General features: G+C 39.0%; 2 protein-coding genes and 1 long non-coding RNA gene across 10 annotated transcripts in view; 1 reads left to right on the forward strand and 2 right to left on the reverse strand.

Moving 5' to 3' along the window:
* LOC149651375 (glutamate receptor U1-like) overlaps positions 1-7,333 on the reverse strand; it is a 41,403-nt gene extending 34,070 nt beyond the window's left edge. For both annotated transcript variants that reach the window (XR_016371182.1, XM_089848282.1), the window contains exons 1-3: positions 995-7,333; positions 628-928; positions 77-569 (exon numbers count right to left, since the gene is read on the reverse strand). The gene's annotated coding sequence lies outside the window, so the exon portion shown is untranslated. The remainder of the gene's footprint in view (positions 1-76; positions 570-627; positions 929-994) is intronic.
* The window catches only part of LOC149651376 (uncharacterized), a 96,529-nt gene that overhangs the window by 30,157 nt on the left and 44,394 nt on the right, over positions 1-21,978 (forward strand). The gene's annotated exons all lie outside the window — the stretch shown is intronic.
* On the reverse strand, positions 11,425-13,015 carry LOC149651377 (uncharacterized). 2 transcript variants are annotated; one of them, XR_016371185.1, is made up of 4 exons: positions 12,912-13,015; positions 12,692-12,809; positions 12,433-12,595; positions 11,425-11,633 (listed from the first exon to the last, which is right to left on the reverse strand). It is a non-coding gene; the product is annotated as an uncharacterized LOC149651377 (long non-coding RNA). The 2 variants fall into 2 exon arrangements; XR_016371184.1 differs by having other exon boundaries at positions 11,425-12,595.

Consider the following 21,978-nt stretch of genomic DNA (forward strand, 5'->3'; position numbering starts at 1 on the left):
TAATAAGAACGACACGGAGTTGATAAATTAGTACAGCTCAAGTCCTATACTCGATAATTATTCTCGGTGGATCTACCTTAAATTGTATCATATCCGCAACGTTGTTAGTACAGTATAGTTAACTGCAGTCTGGGTTTTGGTTAGGTTAAGTTTATCATATTTCGGGAAACTCTGGGAAGCCTTGCTGCTAGTTAAATTCAAAATTAAGATTATGGGGTTAAAGCTCGAAAAGTCAAGTATATTGGCTGGCCCTATCCTTCCTTTCCATACTGTGTAATTGAAAAAGCTTTAATCCAATTTCGTGAAGTACTTGTATACATTTTGAGCGAGGAAATTTAAATTCAACTTTCTCAGAACTGTCTGCTGGGATGAAAGAAATCTCTTTGAAATTATTTACGGCTGTTTCTTTTTTGTCAGCGTACTGGCTTTGTCGGATCTTCCCGGGCTACTCCGGCGGTCCACAATTTCTCTCGATCCCCTCCCCTGCAGCCTTATTTATTGTGAAAATGCGCCTTTGTACTTGTTACTGTCACTCTAGGGTTTTCAATCGAGTCCCCAACATCGTGGACCTAAAAAAACGGACGGTATATTGTAAAAAATAGTCGCCCAACTGATTTAGTCAGTCACCTTCTAGCTTCCATTTCAGCAGGGTAGTACTAAATTTTGCACACTCCGAAGTATTTGTTGTGTTGGGAGATACTAGAAAGTTACCACGAAGCCACTGGGAGCCGATGTGCTACTGCGCAATTTTCTGACGCATCGTACTGAGGCAGACGACATTACTGCCTCTGGCGTCTGACGGTGGTTACGTAGGGAAATAAGGTGTTGCCTCCGATCATGTGCCGTTAAAACTAAGGATCTGCTACGTTTCTCCAAGAGAGACATCTATACTGACCAAACTTCCCTCGCTTCATCTTCCTTGAAATATCTGTGAAGTTGTTACTTAGAACGCTGATAGACAAGTGAACTTTTATAATGTAAGCTACTAAATTACCCAACTCTTAAACCCGAGGTTAAACCACCTTGTTTCAGTTTCATTCTTGCATTTTAGTTTTTTAAAAAATCTACCCGTCCCGTTCTTCTGACCGGCCATGTGTCCTTGTGACAGATGAGTTCCATCCCCCTTGGAACTATACCATCCGAGAGATTGCCTCCGGTAACAAGTACACTTGATGTAGTCGACTTTTCCGACTTGGAGTGATCAATTGGACTTCGAAGAAGATGTGAATGATTGAACCCAAACTGCCGTGAAATGGGGTCACTTCTCTCCCCAAAGTTCTGCCCGTGACCTGTGGTTCCACTTTAAAAAAAAAGTTCTCAAAGTGGACGCCTTGTTTTATAGAGTTAGCAAGAAATCCGGTATTCCATTTTCTTTCTTTTTTCCTTTGAATCTTTTGCACTATTAATCTTTTTACACGGGTAACAGGCAATATATAAGTATGTTCAAATGCAAATTGAAATAAGAGAAAGTGATCCTCACACTGAAGTGGTTGATCAAGCTTTCGTAACATTTTTCTTTCTATAGCTTATTTTGCTCGACGAATCAGAGAATTCTACTTTATGACGCTACCTTTTTCCTCTCGCGGACTGAAACAGTTCGACTTTTGGGGTACTGCCTCCTCACTATCTGTTTTATTCTATATGCATTTGATATAAGTATGACACAAGGGTTTAGGTAGGCCAATGAAGCTATTATGTTTCACCAGCTTTGCTTTGAAGTTTGAACATCGATTTATTGCGAGAAGGACCACACAGATTGGCGAATATTCGCTCATGCACTCTGCTTTGCGGAGATAAAGAGCCATCGACAAACTGTCGTATTGTACTCGTCTTTAGGCAGTTCTTGGCATTCGGCGTATAGTCGCAAAAATTTGTTGTGGACCCACCAATTTTAGAATCCGTTCTATTTTACTATTCCCTTATTTAGTTATTTTACTAAATAGGCTATTGCGTTATTTTCTTATCCCGACATTATTTTATCGCATCCAGCCAGCATTTTGTCGTAAAACATCTACTTCTATCTCATTTTGTCTCTCTTAACGAATTTCTGAACTTACAGTCTAAGTCCCTTTAGGCGCAAATTACAGATGTTTAAATTTAAAGTTGTCGTTTTGTTTTCTTTGGAGTTTTTTTGGTGCAGGCGTCAAAGCTTGTCGCCCCCTTTGTTATTAGTCGTTATTAGTTCCGGGCGAAGTGGTTGCGGCTGGGCCCCCCAACTTTCACGCCGTGTTTACATTCCTCATTAAAAAGTGAGTGCTGCCAAAATTACTGAAACGCGTTCGAGCGAAGAGAAGTGCTTCCTAAATTCATCTCGCTCTTTATACCTACCATCCATGGTAGAGGGCGACTGAATCTTCGTCTTTTACCACACTGCAATGCATGTCGCGTACTAATTTTCGCTATGGACTAAAATTACCGTCGTAAAATTACGATATTCGATAATTGTTGAACATTCTTAAAACATCGGTGATATGTAAATCCTCGCTAACGCTTTATAGTACAGGATGGGGGGGTTTTTTTTTGGTTGCCACTTACCGGAAGACGTCATCCGCCTATTTTTAGTCAGGGTGCGGACCGTGCGTGCGGATGATTTCTTTAGGACGCGAGTCGTCAAACCCAATTTGGAGGGACAAGATGTACAGCTGTTTTTGTTAGACGTTCCCAACTCGAGCTATATAGAACTTCATCGCATCCACCCTTCAGAGTACTTCCCTAAAATCTACCAGAGTTTCTAAATACAGCTGGTAAGGTTATAGTTCTTTTAGAAAAGATGCGGCAATTAGCCCAGTTTCTTAACTTTACCCGCGCATGCGCTTCAGAGTTGCCAGTAATTTGTGATTGTAGCATCTCTTCGGATTTCGAACTGAATGATAATTACTGAATCGAAGTAACATAATACTACAAGCTTTTCGGTTCAATAGAGAGCTTTCAGTTGGAGGAGGAGCTGAGTCTCGTGACATGATTTACGCCGCCATATTGGTGGGTTTAAAGCGGGAATGAAGCTGAGACCACCCAATATGGATACCAGAATAGCCGCGCGGTAAGACTTGGGACGGTATGACGTACTACTATCCCATCTGAAAGCTCTTTATTGCACAATGGCAACACTTGTCCGCACACTATGATAAAATAAAGTTGCTATTTCTTGCCACCAGACGGCGATTTTCACGGAAACTATAACTCATGCCTCGTGATAAAACATTTTAACCTCTCCAATATAACGTAGGAACCTTGGATGAAGGCGATGAATTTTCGGCGCTAACAGCTGCCTTCTGTTCTTTTGTCAATTCTTTTAGCAGATCCTTTTGAACTCTTTCAAAATTGCTTTAAAAGGACTTGCCACTTGTTCAATCATCACTAACGCGGGCCTCACCATTTTCAAGATTTTAGTTAAATCTGAGAATGGAATGTAGAACTCGGTGATGTTACCTATTGAAAATGAATTTTAAATCACGGAATTTTGTTAAATCGTTTTAGTAATAGATGATTCCTATAGGTACTTTTTTTTGCTATCCGTAATCGCGGTTTGTACTTAAAAATAGCACATGAATTCCAAAAGGGAGGTAAATACATCAGGGTAGAAAATTCGTTCATTGTGGTATAGTTTCTCTAGAATGTAGACAGAAATAACGCGTAGCTGTCGAATTGACCACGATCCAGTTGGCTTTTGAAAGATTAAAAAGTCATTTTCTACACTATCAGAAAAGTGGGGAGACTGGGGGGGGAGGGGAGGTTCCGAGGGTAGTGCCTTCTGCCAGAAAAGAAGGTTGTCTTTTTCTTTACAGCCTTCTCGCGTTAGGAACCTCCTTGGACACTGAAAACCTTTCATATCCGCAATCAATAGAAGGAAAAATATATCCCAGTAGGCCTGACTGCCTATATTCCTTCATTCCATGTGACTGCAACAGTTTAACTTCCTCTTGATTATTGTCAGGTACAGGCTATGGGGATGTTCGTGGCTTCTTGTCAAGATAAGCTGACGTTCCGATTTCTGCTTCACTTACTCGTATCCATAAATAATATAATAAAAATTAGTATGACGCTTTCGATTTCTGTGCCTCTTTTATTTATAGATAGTGCGCGGAGAAGTGTTGCCAGTCATTTGTGACGTGTAACCGCTAACTACAACAAACTGAAAAGCTTGTAATATTCAGTTCCAAACAAACCTGAGATACTAGAGTCACAAATTACTGGCAGCCCTGTGAAGTGCATGGGGTTAAAATTAAGAAACGTATGAGGGGAAATTTCTCTAGCCCCTTTTAGTGCATACCTATTGACTCTACCTCAACAGGTGTCGTTTCTATCAAAGCTAGTTTTGATTAGTTGGTTTCACCGGAAATAACACATTACATCATTAACTTATTTCATTAAGTGTCAAACTTATCATTGTTACGTTACTTTCGCTCCTGCAGAGTCGAGGGAGCTAGGCTCCAACTTCAGAAGTGAATTTGCTAAATGCGAAAGACAATTTTGGGCCTGAGATGAAGCTCAGACCTATAAGGGTGTTGGCTGTTTTCGAAGTGTTGCTGGGAAAGGTTTCTTTGCCTTGAGAAACGTTAATACAAAGACTACCCTGTTCTGATTGTAAGAAGGCCATACCTTGACGTTTCACATGGTAGTTCAATATATATACTAGCTGTTCCCCGCGTCGTCGCTCGCGTGTAATAAGAACTTCCATCAAAATGATATAAAGAATGGGTAGATTTTACTGATGACTAATATTTTTGTAGCACCCTAGGAGCGAAGGCACTCGGCGTTGCCCGTCAGCCCGTCGGGACATTTTTTATTACTTTTCACGTGGACATTATCCCATAAAGAAGGGTTTTTAAATTTCTGGCCGCCGTTTAAAAAGATGGCAACAAATCGAACCCGAAAGACCATTCAGCCCGTCTATAGGTTAAAGGAAACCAGTGTACTAAATATTTGCGAAATCGGTTGAAACGCGCGGACTTTGTTGCATAGAGAAGATTTTTTCATTTCTGCGCGCCATTTATTAAGATGGCGGCGGATTGGAAAAATCTGTCTTAGTACGCGCCTACTACTTATGAGTAACGTTCCAGAAAATTTTCAGCCTTCTAGGGCAAGCGGTTTGGGCTAGGCATTGGTTATCAGTCAGTTAGGACTTTGACAGATAGATATTTTAAATTATCCAAGCACACTCGGAGATAATAAATAATATTACGAAATAGTAATTTTCCCTGTTTGTTGCGATCACCTTGACGAAAAGTTGACAGTTACTGCTAATGTTACGGAATGCACTTTTTCACAAAACAGTTTTTGGCGATCGTAAACTTAATGGTCCATTCTTGCAGAATAGGGTGTTACATCGCAGCGGCATTTCTAGTTATACTTCATATTCTGCAGGTCTGCTTATACGTACGTTTAATTGTATAGAACTTTCGGGTTAAGATGAACCTATGGGTGTTTCTTCGTATTGCAAATCTTTCTAGCTTTTTCCACCCATTGGTGATATTTCAAGTAACGTGAAAACAATAAGCATGTCACTTACGAAAGTGTGATTCCAAGCCAGCACATATCTATAGCGTCAAAACCAGCCTTCATTAAGAAATTGATATACTTATCGATGTAACGTTACTTATGTTAAAACCGAAACCATCCCAAACAATCGCCATTTCGAGGTGAAAGAAAAGTTGCCTGATTTATGTCGTTAAGGCCCAGTTTCGGAACATCTGTTTGGTCACTTTAGTTTTCAACTACTAATCCGTCTTACGCTTTCAACACTAGGCACTAAAGTCACGTTCAGGGGCAATTGATCAAAGCTGCTTTCTTTGATATCTGATTTAACATTGCGTATTCATCCGCCTTAGCTTTCACTATTATATCAAGTACCTTTGGAAAACAACTATAGAAGTCGTTTCTGTTGTTGCCCACTTTTCTTAAATGCACCCATTAGGATCCCGGCTCTGGTGCGATATTCATTCATAGTTTTAGCTTTGAACTTTTCAAATGGTTATTGGTACGGATTTTGTTGTTCTCGTATGAAGAAGGCAACGCCCCTGTGGTACATGTTTGCTACTATTTTGGAATTAATCTAATGGTCTATTGACTATTTCAAAGTTTGAAAGTTCTTATTGGCTGCTTTGGTTCGACCAAGAAGCGATATCTAGTTTACTATAGGAGAAGGTATATAAGGTGCCTGAGTATTCGCGCGCCATGTTCCCAGTCCCCCTTTCAAAATACAAGGGGGGACGTAAAAAGAGCCCGGGCTATTTCGCCTCTCCTCAGTCGGAAAATACGTAATTTTCGTCATTCGCGTCGCGCTGACGTGAGTTTTCAAGAACCAATGAGATGCTGGTTGTAATTTAGGGGCGGGGATTAACTCCGGACCTACTATACGTTTGGACTGGAGATAAAGCTAGAAATGTGGCGAATTTATTCCTTCTCCCTAATAAACTATATATCGCTTCTTGGTTTGACTAACAATAATACCTATTGTTGAGAATAAGGTCAGCCTGAAAATTGTCCTAAATAAAACCCGGTGTTTAATGATTTTCTAGCTCACTTGGGGGTTTACTTTTGCAATTAATTGCGGTTGAAGGGAAACACCTTAACATTTTCCATTAGAAATCTATTAGATCTCTCTTCTTACTGCAGTGAACAACGTCTTAAATTTATTCCCAGAGCGCGAGTTTGAAAGATTTAAGAAAATCGTTTATCTTTGAGGTTTTTTATCTTTCTTTCTTTTTCAAAGTAAGCACAGCGATTTTCCGTTTTGTACTCATTAGAGAAAACGCTGACTTTTCGAATTATTCCCTACAATTACGAAGTTTTCTTTGAACCGCAAATTCATCCAATAATCAATGATTCCATTTCCAGCCGTATAGTTTCTAAAACCGATCAAGTTCGGGTTTAAGAAAGTTAAATCTTTTTTCTTTTCTTCTTGTACATTCAAGGGGTATATAAAAAAGTGAGTTAGTGCCGAAGAGTCGGACGTTTTTGAAAAAGTGCACGGGATTTCGTTTTTGATTTCGTTGGATTTCGTTTGATTTCATTTGATTTCGTCGGCTATTGTTTGATTTCAAAATTTGATAAAATCCAACAGATTTCGTCGGATTTTGCAATTTTTCCCGTGATTTCAACGGATTTTGCGATATTTCCCTTGATTTCGTTGGATTTTGAGGTTTTCCCGTGATTTCGTTGGATTTTGAGGTTTTCCCGTGATTTCCTCGGATTTTGAGGTTTTTCCCGTGATTTCGTCGGGTTTTGTGATTTGTTTTGATTTTGGATTTCTTGAATTTTGTAATGGATTTTGTGATTTCTGTACTTATTTTGTGATTTCTGCACTGATTTTGTGATTTCTTTAGTAATTTCGGATTTTCGGCATTGTTTTCGCATTTCTTAAGTTGGATTTCGCGGGTAGCGTACGCGATTTCATGAATGATCGACACCTCGGTTAGTGCCCAGTTGATTAAGGTTTATATTTAAATAAACTGAGAGAGATATTTAAAACTACAGAGAGGAAAAATTAATGAAAAACCCATTTAAAGTCTTAGACCGTAGATTCTTGAAAAACTGTAGATGTTAAATCAAATTTTTAAAGAGAAATCTTCGGAAGTTTTAAAAGGGAAAAACAATCTTCAATTCTTAATTAAGAGTCCAGATGTCTCAGCACCGAGCCGGGACTCTTAGAGATCACTGGGGCGAAACTAGGGAAAGAGAACGGGCGGCGAGAAAAATCAATAATTTCCCGGGATTTAATAAGAAAATTATAAAGTTTAGTCGGAGCGTTTTCGAATTTTAAAATTTAATTCTTAGCGGAGTTGAAAAGACAAACAATTTAAGCTATAGAAGAATTTCAAAAGGACGTTATATAACAATGAAAGGAATGGCGCTACAGAGTTCAAAGACTTTTCCGGCCGCACTATCTTTAATCCGACTTGATCTTAAATATCTTTTGAATATTAATGTATGATAATATTTATTTTAATTTTACTTCTCTCTTATGTTAAAGTTAAATTGATATTTTTAGATTCATACGTTCATAAGATATTTTTTTATAAGTTTGTCACTGGTTACTGAGAGCTTGGGTGACAGATTCTCGTAACATATCAAGAATCCTTATCTAGTTTACTAGGGAGAAGGTATAAGATGCCTTAGTATACGCGCGCCATAGTCCCAGTCCCCCTTTCAAAATACAAGGGGGGACGTAAAAGTAGGCCGGGCTATTTTACCTCTCCTCAGTCGGAAAATACGTAATTTTCGTCATTCGCTTCGCGCTGACGTGAGTTTTCAAGAACCAATGAGATGCTGGTTGTAATTTAGAGGCGAGGATTAACTCCGGACCTACTATACGTTTGGACTGGAGATAAAGGTAGAACTGTGGCGAATTATACCTTCTCCCTAGTAAACTAGATATCACTTCTTGAACATACTTATTCTTGTTATGTTACTTATGGCCTAAGTGGTATATAGCGATACAAAACTGAAGACGACACGTGGAAACAGTAGTAACCAGTTTAAACTCTTATGAAGGCATTTGGAAAGTCTATCCCCATATAATCTATTCAAATTTGTTAAGTTTCCGATCGCGGGCAAAGTATATACGTACGGTAATGTCTTCTTCATTCAAATAAGTGTTCTGGGATTTCGGGTTTCCATTATCCCGAACTGCTCTTTCTCTATAATCGAAACTCATCGACAGTCCAGGAAGGGAGCTGGGAGGGAAAGTGAGAGGGTTGTATCGGAATTCTTCAAGGAAGTAAGGGGACTCGGTTAAGATTAATCGGTCGTCCAAATTTTAATTTCGTCAAACGAGGAACTTCTGTTCCCCCCCTTCTCTCTCTCTCTCTCTCTCTCTCTCTCTCTCTCTCTCTCTCTCTCTCTCTCTCTCTCTCTTCTCTCTCTTGGTACCACGCTTCTTAGCAATGGAGAAGAGATTGCAAAATAGATCCCTACACAAAATTCACAATATAGTTGTCTCAGTTGTGACTCGGTGCCTAGGTTAATCGTCACGGGCTTAGCCTTGGCAGTTTTCGACCATGTTTGGTACCGCTTTGGTTCTATGGGCAAATAGCATTTGTGGCGTGACGCTTCTGAGACACCCCAGGGACTCTAGAAGTTAATTTCTTATATCCTGGGAAGTATATGGAATTTAGCAGAGGTATTTCTGTACGCGCCGCCATAACCTGTAGGTGACCTTTTGTTAGTGGTTGACATTCCCTGTCGGTGGTAGCGCTGTTAAGGATCAACTGTCCGAAAAAGGGGCGGTAACCTCGTAAGGTAGGTCCCGTTAATTCTTTCGAATGATATTAAACATCAGGACTGTTAGTCAAATTGAGTAACTAACTAGTGAAACTATGCTATTACCAATGCAGAGTACTGTCTATTTTAAATCTCCTTACATTTCGGAAGAGTCAAACTTCACGTCTTACTGCGCCACTAGATGGCCATAACAAAATTTACTAAGAGGGTATTGGTGGCCCACGTTACAAGCTCTTTGTGTAAGGATCTAAGAGTTTGAGATGGCAAAGTGGTTTGGCCTTACGGAATCGATTCCGCGTGGTGACTCGATCCCAGGTTTGGACGTCGCCGTACCACCGAAGCCAGCCATCCGTGTAACGAAATTTCACTGCTCTTGTCGATATTCTTAAATCGATTCATACATTTGTCTTCGTTTAACGCGAATCGACCATCAACCCCCGCGGATTTCCCGACTTCCTCTCTATCATTCTGCTTCGGGAGGACTTTCCTTTGATCCGTCTAGGGTTCAGGAAGCGCGTGTTCTTCTTCTTCTTCTGTATATGGAAGAGTCAATCTTCCCGCGCTGATTTGCAAGCCGTAAAAAGAAACCAAGAGTAATTTTAAACGGATTTAAAGAACCTACTACCCATGGTTTTTATCATCAATTTTGTAGAACCCCAAGCATGTCCCGTGACACCTTCTACTCAGTTTGAAGCCTAAGAACACAACCCTTTATTTATGGTAGATTCATCAGGAACACCCTGTATATGCCCAACAGTTATAACCATACATAAGTTTATAAGGTATGTATGCAGAGACTTACAGCTCGAGCTAGTTCGAGAACGACAAGCGAGAATTGCATGTCTACACTCGGTTAGTTTTGTAGTCCGTCTTATTATTATTTAGTCTGTATCACAAAGCCTTTGACAGCGCCTCCCCAGGCGTCGCTTTACCTCGAATCTATGATCTACCTCACTCACTTCCAGCTCCAGTTTGTATCCAGTGACAAGCTTATGGTCAACATATCTTATGAACTTATGCTATAACTTTAGCGAAACTTGAAAGACAAAAAATAAGTGAGTAATATTGTTCTGGAACTTCTGTAGTTACTATGGTTTATGGTATTTTAAAAGCGTGTTTAACCTTTGGCCTGAGAATTCCATAGTGGCATGAATGCATGCATGCATGCATGCATGCCCTCCTCGTAGGTGGACTTTTTAATTTAGTAGATGAGATCTTAAGAGTTGATTCCTCAAGATACTCGTTGACCCCGGATTCTACTTCGAGACCTATAAACTCTTTAGGAAAAGATATATTGCCTGCAGAAATATTATTCTTTAACTGTACGCTAACCGCGAATACTCTCATATTTTAATTTTTAAGATCGAGAAATGAGATACGCCAATATCGACTCGAGCTGATTGCGACGAGCGATGCGAACAATTCATTAATACAAAGTTTAGGCTATACTTTGCATTATTGATTCAAACATTTAAATGATCTAATCTCAAAAGGCATACGTCTCATTTATGTTGGCCTTTGGCGTTGTTATTGTAAAATTTGTAGTTCGTATTGTTCTAACTCGGGTCTGAAGAATCTTCAATCTGTGATTAGTTAGCGATAATAACAAGTTGGGAAACCAAAGAAACCTCTCCGAGTCGAGACGTTTTTCATAAATAATTAAATAAATCTAATTGATGTTAATTATTTTTATCGTCAGTAATTTACCTTAATTCTAGTTAAATCGTTTTAAGAAACTTTATTCCTAAAATCATTTTAAACATAGTTATTGTTAACGTTTGAATTCTAGCGTATGCCTCTTTAACAATTTTTGGGAATTTAGGGTTTATAAGGCGATTGACTCCGGACTCGCAACAAATGATAATTGCGTGAACCTTTCAGACACAGACACACACACAGATACGTCCAGTGCCATACATCTCCGTGACGTCATCGTCACTCGGAGAGGTAAAAAGGGTTATACGTGTAGGTACTAAGTAATAACTATTTACCTGCATGAGAAAGGAAATTTACGGGTAATATCTTTTATAAATGAATTATGGTTCGCCCCATTTCTATTTTAACGCCATATTCCAAATTATCAGCAGTAAAATTCGAACCATTAAACCGGTGAAATCCTTTTGGTTGTTCAGGGTTCTGTAACGACGTCGCGTTTAATCGTAACGTAATAACAATAAGTATGACAATTTACATTACCGTATTGGCGCGCCATAGTCCCAGCCCCCCTTTCAAAATACAAGGGGGGACGTAAAAGGAGGCCGAGCTACTTCGCCTCTCCTCAGTTGGAAAATACGTAATTTTCGTCATTCGCGTCCCGTTGACGTGCGTTTTCAAGAACCAATGAGATGCTGCTGGGTTGTAATTTAGAGGCGGGGATTAACTCCGGACTTACGTTTGGACTGGAGATAAAGCTAGAAATGTGGCGAATTTATAACTTCTTTCTTGTAAACTAGGTATCGCTTCTTGGCTCAACCGAAAGACGCCCCCATACACCATTAAGTGGTTAAGTGGCTTACTTTTTGTTTTTACCCTACTTATGATCGTAATGAATTTACCTGGAAGCGTCTGAGATCCCCCTCTATTTGAAACGAATTAGCATATAATTGTCGACGGTTACAAACATTAATTATCGATATATTAAAACGGTTTAAACGTCGAGTTTCCTTTAGCCTCTCCCCATCAATCTTAAATCCATTTTCGTTTTTATTTCGAAAAGACCGGTTCACCCATTGAATTTCACCCACTTTTAGATATAAACGTATAAACGTTAATTAAAAAATTGAGGCCCTTGATTAAATTCTTAAAAGATATTATAAAAGTCGTCTGGAAATTATATTTAGCTTCCGGCGAAATTTGACGATATCAATTTTCGATTGCAGTTTAGTTTACTTTAGTTTTACTTTCGTCTTTTAACAATTTATTAAAAATTTAATAAAATCTCTTATACGGATATTTAATATTTAAAATTTGCAAGTATTGATCTGATCTTTGAAACCTTATATGGGAAGGCACGCACTTGGTGCGATTTATTTGCCTTATATGCAAAAATATATAATTAAGGGATGAGATTTCTAATGTGTCAAGGGAATTTGAAATTCCATTGCGCCGTTTATGGATATGTGACTAAGAATGTATACAGATAATTGTAATCATTGTGCCCCATGTTAATTTCCATGCGGGTTTTGTGGGCCGGGCTCCAGAGCTACTTACTATCTTTCACGCCTCATAATTCTGACGTCTTTGTAAACTGCGATTGCATTGGTTGGTAGTGACGCGAGTTCCTAGGCTCACCGTGCAGCGAGATAGATTATTCGTGAGGAAAAATTTGTTCATACGTAATGATTAGTCTCGCAGCTCCTCCCACAATATTCACCTAGATGAAGTTGAGTGAAAATGGCTATACAATGATTCCTAGTAGCTGTATTTATTCCTGATGTTACTACTAGCGGGAAAGGGACGTTTTGTTTACCTTTTAGTCCGCCATTTTAAAAAATGGCTGCTATGTTTATACATTAAGAGAAAAAGCGTTATTGAGACTCGCGTATTCACACTTGTTTTCCACAGTTCCTTGGTGGTCTGTACCTATACTATAATAATGATATTCGCTAATGTAATTCGATTTAAATGTATTTATTAATGATAGTCAGCAGCCAAGTATTATGAATTAAGATACGGCCTGCTTTTTTCACCTTTTTTCGAACGTGACTGCGGCTTTGGGCGTTTTCCCTTAAGAAGCGTTCCTTGATGATTAGTAACTACATATCACCTTGGTTCACGCTAACGGAACTTCCCTGTAATGTAAAGGGTTAGGGACTTAATATTTATTTGTAATTATTCAAAATTGTCCTATGATTTAATACCCATACAAGGTGTTCTAAAAAGGGTATGGTAATTATACAGTAGATTCAAATTTATAATATGCTTTTTTTGGTTTCTTATAGTTTAGATAATATGTTAACCCTTTTTAATAAATGCTATATTTCACTAATGATCAGTCAATTTGATTAATAGCGTTTTTTATGATGAAAACGTCGGTTAGTGAGGGTCGTACTTAAAATGTAAGGCCTTAACTTGGTAGCGTGCTCAGAATCTAGTATCCAACGCAAAGGTACCTTGGGTTGATTGTACTGTACTCGCGTTCATGTTGTGTCTGACTTCATAGATGGAGTCAAGTAATTTACCCCGTTTAAGTTTATAGTTCAAGGGAGAACTATTGAATCTAATTTTGTCCATAAAGAAGAATTGTGTTGTAAGATAATTGATCATAATGTACAAGTTGTTATCGATTCGCTTTAAATACGATGCTGCATGGTATGGTATGAGGCAAATGGCGTTTCTTGTTTCAAGGTTCATTTAGGCCTGTGAGACACGTTCAACTCCTCTTCTAGATAAAATTTATGGGCGTTGGCTTTTGAGGATCAGGAGACGAAAAAGAGCGTTCAAGCATTAAAAGGGGGGCCTTGCGCTCAGCGTGGACTCCATACTATACCTAAGAACTATACCCCGGTTCCGTGCTATTAACCTTAGAGTACCGTTTTCGGTTACAAGTGCACGGGATTACGCGTTTAAGTGCAGAGACCATGTTCCTCGCTTTAAAAAAAGGGAGACTATTTATATATTAAAACTCGGTTTAATCTGTCTGTTAATAACGCTTTCACGGCATTAAGTTTGATTAGTAACTGCGTTTCAATAAGTATGACCCTTGCCATTGCTGTGTAGTTGTAAATATCTTTACCTACGCGTTTAAATGCAGAGACCATGCTCTTCGCTTTTTTAAAAAACGGGAGACTATTTATATATTAAAACTCGGTTTAATCTGTCTGTTAATAACGCTTTCACGGCATTAAGTTTGATTAGTAATGCGTTTCAATAAGTATGACCCGTGCCATAGCTGTATAGCTGTGGTAATTTTCTTAGCCTAAGACATTGATGTTTATATTTATTGGCACTGCTCGCACCAGGTGTCGCTTCTAACGTATTATTAACATATAAATATACTACAGTAAACACGTATTTTCTTTATGTACTAAATTCCACAAAATCGAACCCGAATCTAAAAGGATTGCATTTCATTTCCATTCAAAATTCAGCGTCGATTTATATGTAAAATTGTAAAAGAGGAATTCATCCCCAAAATAGCGAATGCATTATAATCACGCTCAAGGCTCTACGGTTTTTTAGTCACCGTACTATTTCACTGGGTATTGTATTGTGCCACGCCGTCGAAGAAGAAGACTTAGTTGTTAGGGTTAAGTTAAACTGGAATAACAACCGCGTACTACTACAACGTTTTGAGCGAAATTCACCCTCATCTACAACAGACTTAAGCCACGTTCACACTTACACGGGAAACCGATTCGAAGCGATTCAAAACGCTTCCGAAGTTAAGTGTGAACAAAACTGAAACTCTAGAAACTGATTACAAACGCACTTTCTTGAAGTTGCTTCGGGAAACAACTTAAAGCGACTTTTGGAGGTTAGTTTCTAGTTTTCAGAGGTATTTCACCTGGGATGAGACTAGTCTTAAGGGTATTTTCAAAGGATAGCAGACAGTGAACCGAACTGGTAAGAAAGAGTGTTTCAAAACTAAATTCGGGCAAACGAGTTGTCAACCGACTCCCGTGCGAGTGTGAACATAGCATTACAAGCTTGTAGTATTCAGTTCGATTCAGTAATTATCGTTCAGTTCCAAACCCGAAGAGATTAGCGCTAGAGTCACAAATTACTGGCAACCCTGATTAGCGTGGTTAAAGTTAAGAAACGGGGGTTAAAGGGAAGTTCTCTGGCCTCTTTAGTGAAGACTGTCTTTGGCAGAAGCTTAGCTCAGACCAGGAATATTATAAAGTCATCCCGAATTGGACGAGACAACAGTTCTTAAGAAATTAAAAATATATTAAGGTTAACTCCCGGATAATTTGAATTAAGGAAGTTCCCAGCAGCTGAAATCGATCTGTTTATGGAGACGTCTTATCGATTTAATCCTACTTAATTAACAAAGTATCTCTGGTCGAAACAATCTCGGTGTTTTGAGATATTTTTAAAAGTAAAATTAGTCGGGTCAGCCGCGAAATAGGAAAAGGAACATACCACCTAGCGACGTTGGTTTCTCCCGCGTATACGAGCATCTATAGTCTGGGACATGAATCTGTTCTCGGTTCTATACCAGGGATAGATTTAATTTTAGAAGTAGGATTGGAGAACAGAGTAATGTGGGCGTGCGTCAAAGTTCCGGACCCCGTTCCACAGGACGGAGGGGTATAAGAGAAGAGGCGGTTCATACCGACAGAGGTGAAAAGGAATTGCGTATTTTCGCCATCCGCGTCAGCGACGTCATAAAAACGTAGTTTAAGTGAGCCAATAAGATAATTTAAACTTTTCGTTACGTATTGGAGGGAGGGGCTCTTTACTGGGCTATGAATCGGACTGAAGTACATACTAGGCTTTCACCAATTCCTACTTCTAAAATTAAATCTATCCCTGCTAACACCAATAACCAACAGGCCTCTTTGGTTAAGGCCATCCGGACCACAAAGACGTGTTTAATATAGGGCTTCAAAGTTACCAGAAGACATATCTGCTTCCTTCTCTAAAACCGAACTAATTTAATAGATTGCTAGTAGCCAGTGACAAACGGTAACGGATTTCAATCCTGATTATCCTGTCCCGGAGTATAGATTGTTTTAGCTCGGACGGATTGTGTTGGGAAGTGATAGGAAGACGCTCTTGGGCTGGAAAAGTTTGGCGAAGAGATAAAGGCGTCGTTTCTCAATCGTAATCCTCTCCCTTAATCCGATAATCCTGTCATCCGTGACTCGACTCTGATTTTCGGTAGTGGTTCGGCTCTGACGATCAGGCTTTACGTTGTAGCCAGTGTACAGGGTGTTTCGTTTGAACGTCCCTGCGTCATACCAAATAAATTCCCTCGTAATACACTTTTACTTAGTGGGAAACTTGGTATTTAATAAGTAGTATTTCTTAAAAGTTTATTCCTTGGCCTTACTTTGGTCGAAATTATAGACACACTCGACGGTTAAAAATACTGGCTAAGTACTTTTAGTTACCGGTAGCCTAAATAACCTTTGATTTACGCTAACACACGTAGCTCTCAGTATTGCCTAAGTCCTCATATTGTTTCTTGTTATTTTATTATTTTATACGACCTGGAATGCATACAGCTAATAAGAATCACTGCGTCCCCATATATCCCGTGTTAATTTTTACACCGATTTTGTGGGCATGCAGGGCTTCTTGAGAACTTGCGTCTTTCTAATTGCGATATCATTGGTTGGAAGCAAGCTACTCCTAAAAAATCCGCCTAGATACGTTGAGTGAAAATGGCTTCACAATGATTGCTGTAAGCTGTATGCATTCCTGATAGGACTTGCGGATAATAAAACTCCCTGTACGTAGTTTGGCTCTCGCTATGCGGCAATGCGGGGATGATGGTTGACGATTTTCGCTTTATAAAGTCGAGCGTGTAAAATATAAGGTCTAGTAATCCCAATTGCAATTTATCTCCATCTTAGTCTCGGAATTCACTTTGGGGCGCTCGCTTCTGACTGCCGCTGCCATCTTTCGGATTTTTGCGGCTTGATAGATACGCCAACCGGGATTCCCTCGCGGCTCTACCGGAATAAAGAAATATAGGAATTCCTAATCTTAAGGGACTACCTTATGGTATTAAATTCCCCAATAATAGAGTTATATATAAATATAAAGCCCTCTCTAATGGTCGTGGACGTAAAGTTCGAGGGAAACACCAAACACCGCGATGCATCATGAAACGAATCTATTTATCCTTAATCCTTTTATGATTTTCGATTTAATCATTTTCTAACTTTATTATTATGAAAATTGAATAATCCGATTACTTTATACGCGATTGATCTTATTAAAGAAGAACTGTTTCTTTTTAATGTCAAGAGTGAGGTGCCCCTCGACGATAAATACAGTCCACGGTTATTTCCTAAACTCTAAAGCCCATATACGCGTAACGATAGAGTTTGCCCATTGGTATTGGCTGGAGATTTGCGAAATCCACAAAGCGGTCTGTTTATACGCCTGGATGAATTAATGCCTCATTTTTATGGCTTATTCTCCACCGTTTTATTGATTTACGATGATATACCGATGGATTTAGGAATTACTCTTTTTCCGGAAGAAATAGCTATTTGTATTCCCAGTTTGTTCTCTATTCGTATAAAGCTTAATCCCATAAGTCATAATGCACAAATGTATCGTTGTCATTCAAAGAGGAAGTAGAAAAAGGAGAATCTCTAAGAGGGAACGGCACTGTTGTTGCTGTATCTTGTGCCTTGGCGCAAAGGGGAGGAGACAGACGTCACGTGATCCGTTAAGATGGAAATTCAAACAGGGTGAATGAGGAAAGACGGTTAGAGCAGTGGGTGCTTTCTCCGTGGTTGTAAACAAATTTCTCTCTGATTTCTCTCTCACTCTCTGTCTCACTCTCTCACTCTCTCTCTCACTCTCTCACTCTCTCTCACACTCTCACTCTCTTTGTTGCGCTAATTGCGCATGTGCGGAACTGACGGAGAATTTGGTCTCTCCGAGCCACTAGCCTCCATCTCCTTGTGTTATGCAATGTAGTCGGACATAAAGGATGATGATACTCTAGTAAAATTGACAACGCCACAAAAGTGCGTCTAGGAGAAAGTGCCCCGTGTCATGTCACAATTGCATCAAATATTTTACGCTGTTTAGTTACGCCTTGTTTATTTTGTCATCCCCTAAGGCGCTGCCTGGTCTTACCTTCACCCGGAAACGACCATTTTTCTTTATTTTCCGCGAAATTTCTTTTCTGGTGTCCATAGAAACTAATTTAGTTTTTCTTCTTACGTATTGATTTTTGTTTTTCAATTTTGCAAAACTCCTTTGGTTTTTGGACTGCGGATGATGCGACGGTGACGCGACAGACAGAACGCAGAACGAATAAAGTGTAGGGGAAAAAACAGGCAAAGTTTCTCGGTATAAGAAAAAATTGGATATAACTTAAATTCGATTAAACGAGTCGCGAAAAAAAAAGGATAAATTTGAAAGAATTTCATTTGCAAAGAAAAACCAGGAAGGATATTTTACTTTCAAAAACTTTGCCTGTCTGTCTGTCCTTTGAACAACGACGTTAAAAAGTTGATATTATTTTGTAATTAGCAGAAGTAATATCTGTTAGGTTAAATAGTCATAGAGGTTTGGTCAGGGATAGACTTAATTTTAGAAGTAGGAATGGAGACTTCAGTCCGACTCATAGCCCAGTATAGAGCCCCTCCCTTCAACACGTAATAACGAAAAGTTTAAATTATCTTATTGGCTCACTTAAACTACGTTTATATGACTTTGCTGACGGGGACGGCGAAAAATACGTAATTAATTTTTACCTCTGTCGCTATGAGTATGAACCGCCTCTTCTTTCATAACCCCCCCCCTCCGTCCCGTGGAAGGGGGGTCCGGGACTTTGACGCGCGCCCAAATTACTCTGTTCTCCATTCGTACTTCTAAAATTAAATCTATCCCTGGTTTGATATAGGCTTGTTGCGAATGTACATTCGAGCCTACTTAGCTTCGTGTTTACGATTCCCTGAATCTAAGCCATTAAAATTAAAATTGTATTTGCATTGAGAGACGGTAGGCAATTAGTATGCTGAATTATATATTTGCTAATCTTCCTTCAGACCTCGTCTGCATTTCCTTTTTTAAATTTTATAACATTAGTGACATATCCGCCATTCTTCAATATTATTATAATGCGGGAATGCATACAGATAATAGGAATCATTGTGTAACAATTAACAAACTTTAATAAATTTAACATTACGGCAATACAAAGTGACACGTCATGCTTACTATTATTACGTTACTTATGATTATAGTGGAATTAATTTAATTATAAATGCAAAACTAATCTAAATTCTAGACACAACTGTATTATCCTTATATACTAAACTTGAGGTTCTGATGTCAATAGGCGTTGACGTCGGTTAGTTCGGGCCCCTTATATATAATATACGATTTTACATCTAGAAAATTTATATATTTATATTAAAGCAGAGACTCCATTGGGAGTTCCCTTGTTTTTCTTATTACGAAATATTAAATTCTTGGGCGAGTCCGCGAAAATAGCTGGGAGGCATTACTTATTAGTATACCTATATTATATAACGGGAAGTGGAAGAAGGGAAAACCAAAATATAAACAAGAATTTGACCACAAGGTAACAAGGGGCCCCTCTTCTCCCCATCATCACAAACTTAGGGGAATTTCAGATTCCACGATTCGATTTGATGCATTGATTTTCATTATAGATTATATTTTCTATACACCTTTATTATTTTCGTATTATGTCAAAAGCAAATGTAAATATCAGAGAGTGCAGGGTAAATGAAAGTTAAGTTACACATTGTCTTGATTTCTTACTCTATATTGCTCCGTGTACGTTGCTCGACCAATCAGCGTTTCTCCATCTTAAGGAAACAAATCAAACTAATTTGTTAATTGAACGCGAAATCTTTTAGAGAAATGCCAGGAGCTCATTGGTTCTAGCTAACAACTTAACCAGTTGTTGACATTGACTAACAGAAGTATATAATACTTATCTTCGAAAGAAGTGTACCACAAAGCGGGGTAAGTGTAAAGTCATTCTTCCCAACATCATTTTACATTTGGAGTGTACAAGGTTACTAAACCGCTTCACATACCCGATAAATAGTTCCCTCATCATTACTCTATTGGGAAAAACGCGCTTGTGGATTGAGGTTTGTGGGTTTATTGCTGGGGATTTAGTGCCAAACAATTATAGAATTCACCTTACGTTGCGATGCCCATCTGAAGTTTGATGTGCGGTAGAGCAAACAAAAAGGGCCGTGCATTCCTGGGAAGAATGACGTTACATAACTAAAATATTAAGAGGATACAGAGTGTCATCCTTCTTGTGTTATCCCCTTCTGATACTACGTTATATCTAGCGAATATCAAAATTCGCCATATATGATCTCTTCACCGCGACTCGTGTTTTAACCGTTCAAATCCCCGAAAGTTATAAAATTTTAAAATTGTCATAAATCGAGTCAACGTTTCGATTAATGACTTTCTTATCACGTACGACAATTTTCATTAATTATCTATAAGAACTCTGACATCCCTATGGCTTGCCAATATCGTTTCTTATACATAGTACGTCCCTTTGTGACTCGTGTACCCACACGGCTTTTTCGCCAGTGATTTTCTTTACGTAGGACTTAATGGCGTTGAAAGATCTCGTTATAAACCCACGATTCGGCCTCTCTTTGAGCTAGGAAAGTAACAAAAAATGTTCTTGGAATATTTGATACGGGGGACGTTTTGGTGAGAATAATCGAAGTGAAAAAAGCTAAGGGGTACTTTGAAGGAGAACAAAATCACTTTGCTTCTTAAGCGTGTGGGTGGATACCACGGAAATTCCTTCAGTGACACGAACCGTATTACAATGCTTCTCTAAGGATACCGTATCACTCAGTCCATAAGTGTTGCCAGTTTCCAAAGAAATCCCTAACCTTTGGCGGATTTTCTGAGAATTTTGCGGTTTGTTTGTCTCTTAGTTGTCTACAATCAAAGAAAGGCAAATGTTTCGGTTCCAAAAACAAGGTTCATGTCCTGGATGAGACAATGATTATGACTATGTTCCCGCAGTATTGACAGGCCGTTGGTGTGTCAAGAGATAGGCTAGCAGTTCAGTTGGACTTGGTATTTGACAACTTGACTTACAGAGGTGCGCCTGCTAACGCTGCGCTGAAGTTTAAGCTGAGGGAAGGAATTGATTGGAGAACTTTTATCTATAATCTAAACTTTCTTTATGAAGTGATATTCACGCTAAGCCTGTGACTTGATTACATGTGGGTCCCTTTTACAGTCACAGTGGATAGAGGGGTACGTCTGCCAGAGAACTATTACCGTTAACCTCGTGATTACAAGGAACTAGGCCTATTACGTCAGCGCCTTTCCAACAAGATGTCTAACATCACAATTTCTTTATAATAAACCAACATTTGTCCAGCCTTGATCGAAGTAATAAGTGCATGGAGGTGAGCGGGGTTAGGCGGTTTTTTTTTAGAGTTGGTCGCGTGATAAAACTCAGTTTTTCTTCGCTCGTGTAATAGCGTGAGTTGGATTGGACTAAATGTATTTCGATGATTGATGACTGTTGGTGAAAATCCATTTGGAAAAGTCACTCGGCCGAGAGAGAACGGATAACTTTGTTCATAAAAGTGATTAGCTCGAGTCGAAATTAATCCTCTTAAACGCGTCGGACAAATTAGGCCTATGTCTTTCTATAGCGCATGTCCAGTGCTTGACTTCAAAACGCAGTTTTTTTACTATACTATCCCTTTAAAATCGCCAAAATGAAGTTTCTGTGCCGAGTGACGATGACGTAACGGAGAGGTATTACACTGGACGTGTCTGTGTGTGTGTCTTTCTCCGCGTTCGCAGTTGGCAACTCGTGTTCGTAGAAAGCAATTTTTGGCTTCTACTACCATCGTTAGGATTAAGAAATTCGCAGCGATCGGCTAGGGTTACGAGAAACGTCTAGCCTCCCAATGGCATAGCTTCCACCAAAGGTTCACGCAATTGCAACTTTTATTATCATTTATCGTGAATCAATCGCATTATATACCCTAAATTTCCAAAAATTGTTAAAGAGGTATACGCTTGAAATCAAATGTCAACAATAGCTATGTTTAAAATGATTTTAGGAATAAAGTTTCTTAA

The sequence above is a fragment of the Phalangium opilio genome, unplaced genomic scaffold (assembly GCF_054372755.1).
Source record: "Phalangium opilio isolate 3A_F unplaced genomic scaffold, DU_Popi_V2 ptg000082l_1, whole genome shotgun sequence".
In the NCBI taxonomy this organism is placed as follows: domain Eukaryota; kingdom Metazoa; phylum Arthropoda; class Arachnida; order Opiliones; family Phalangiidae; genus Phalangium; species Phalangium opilio.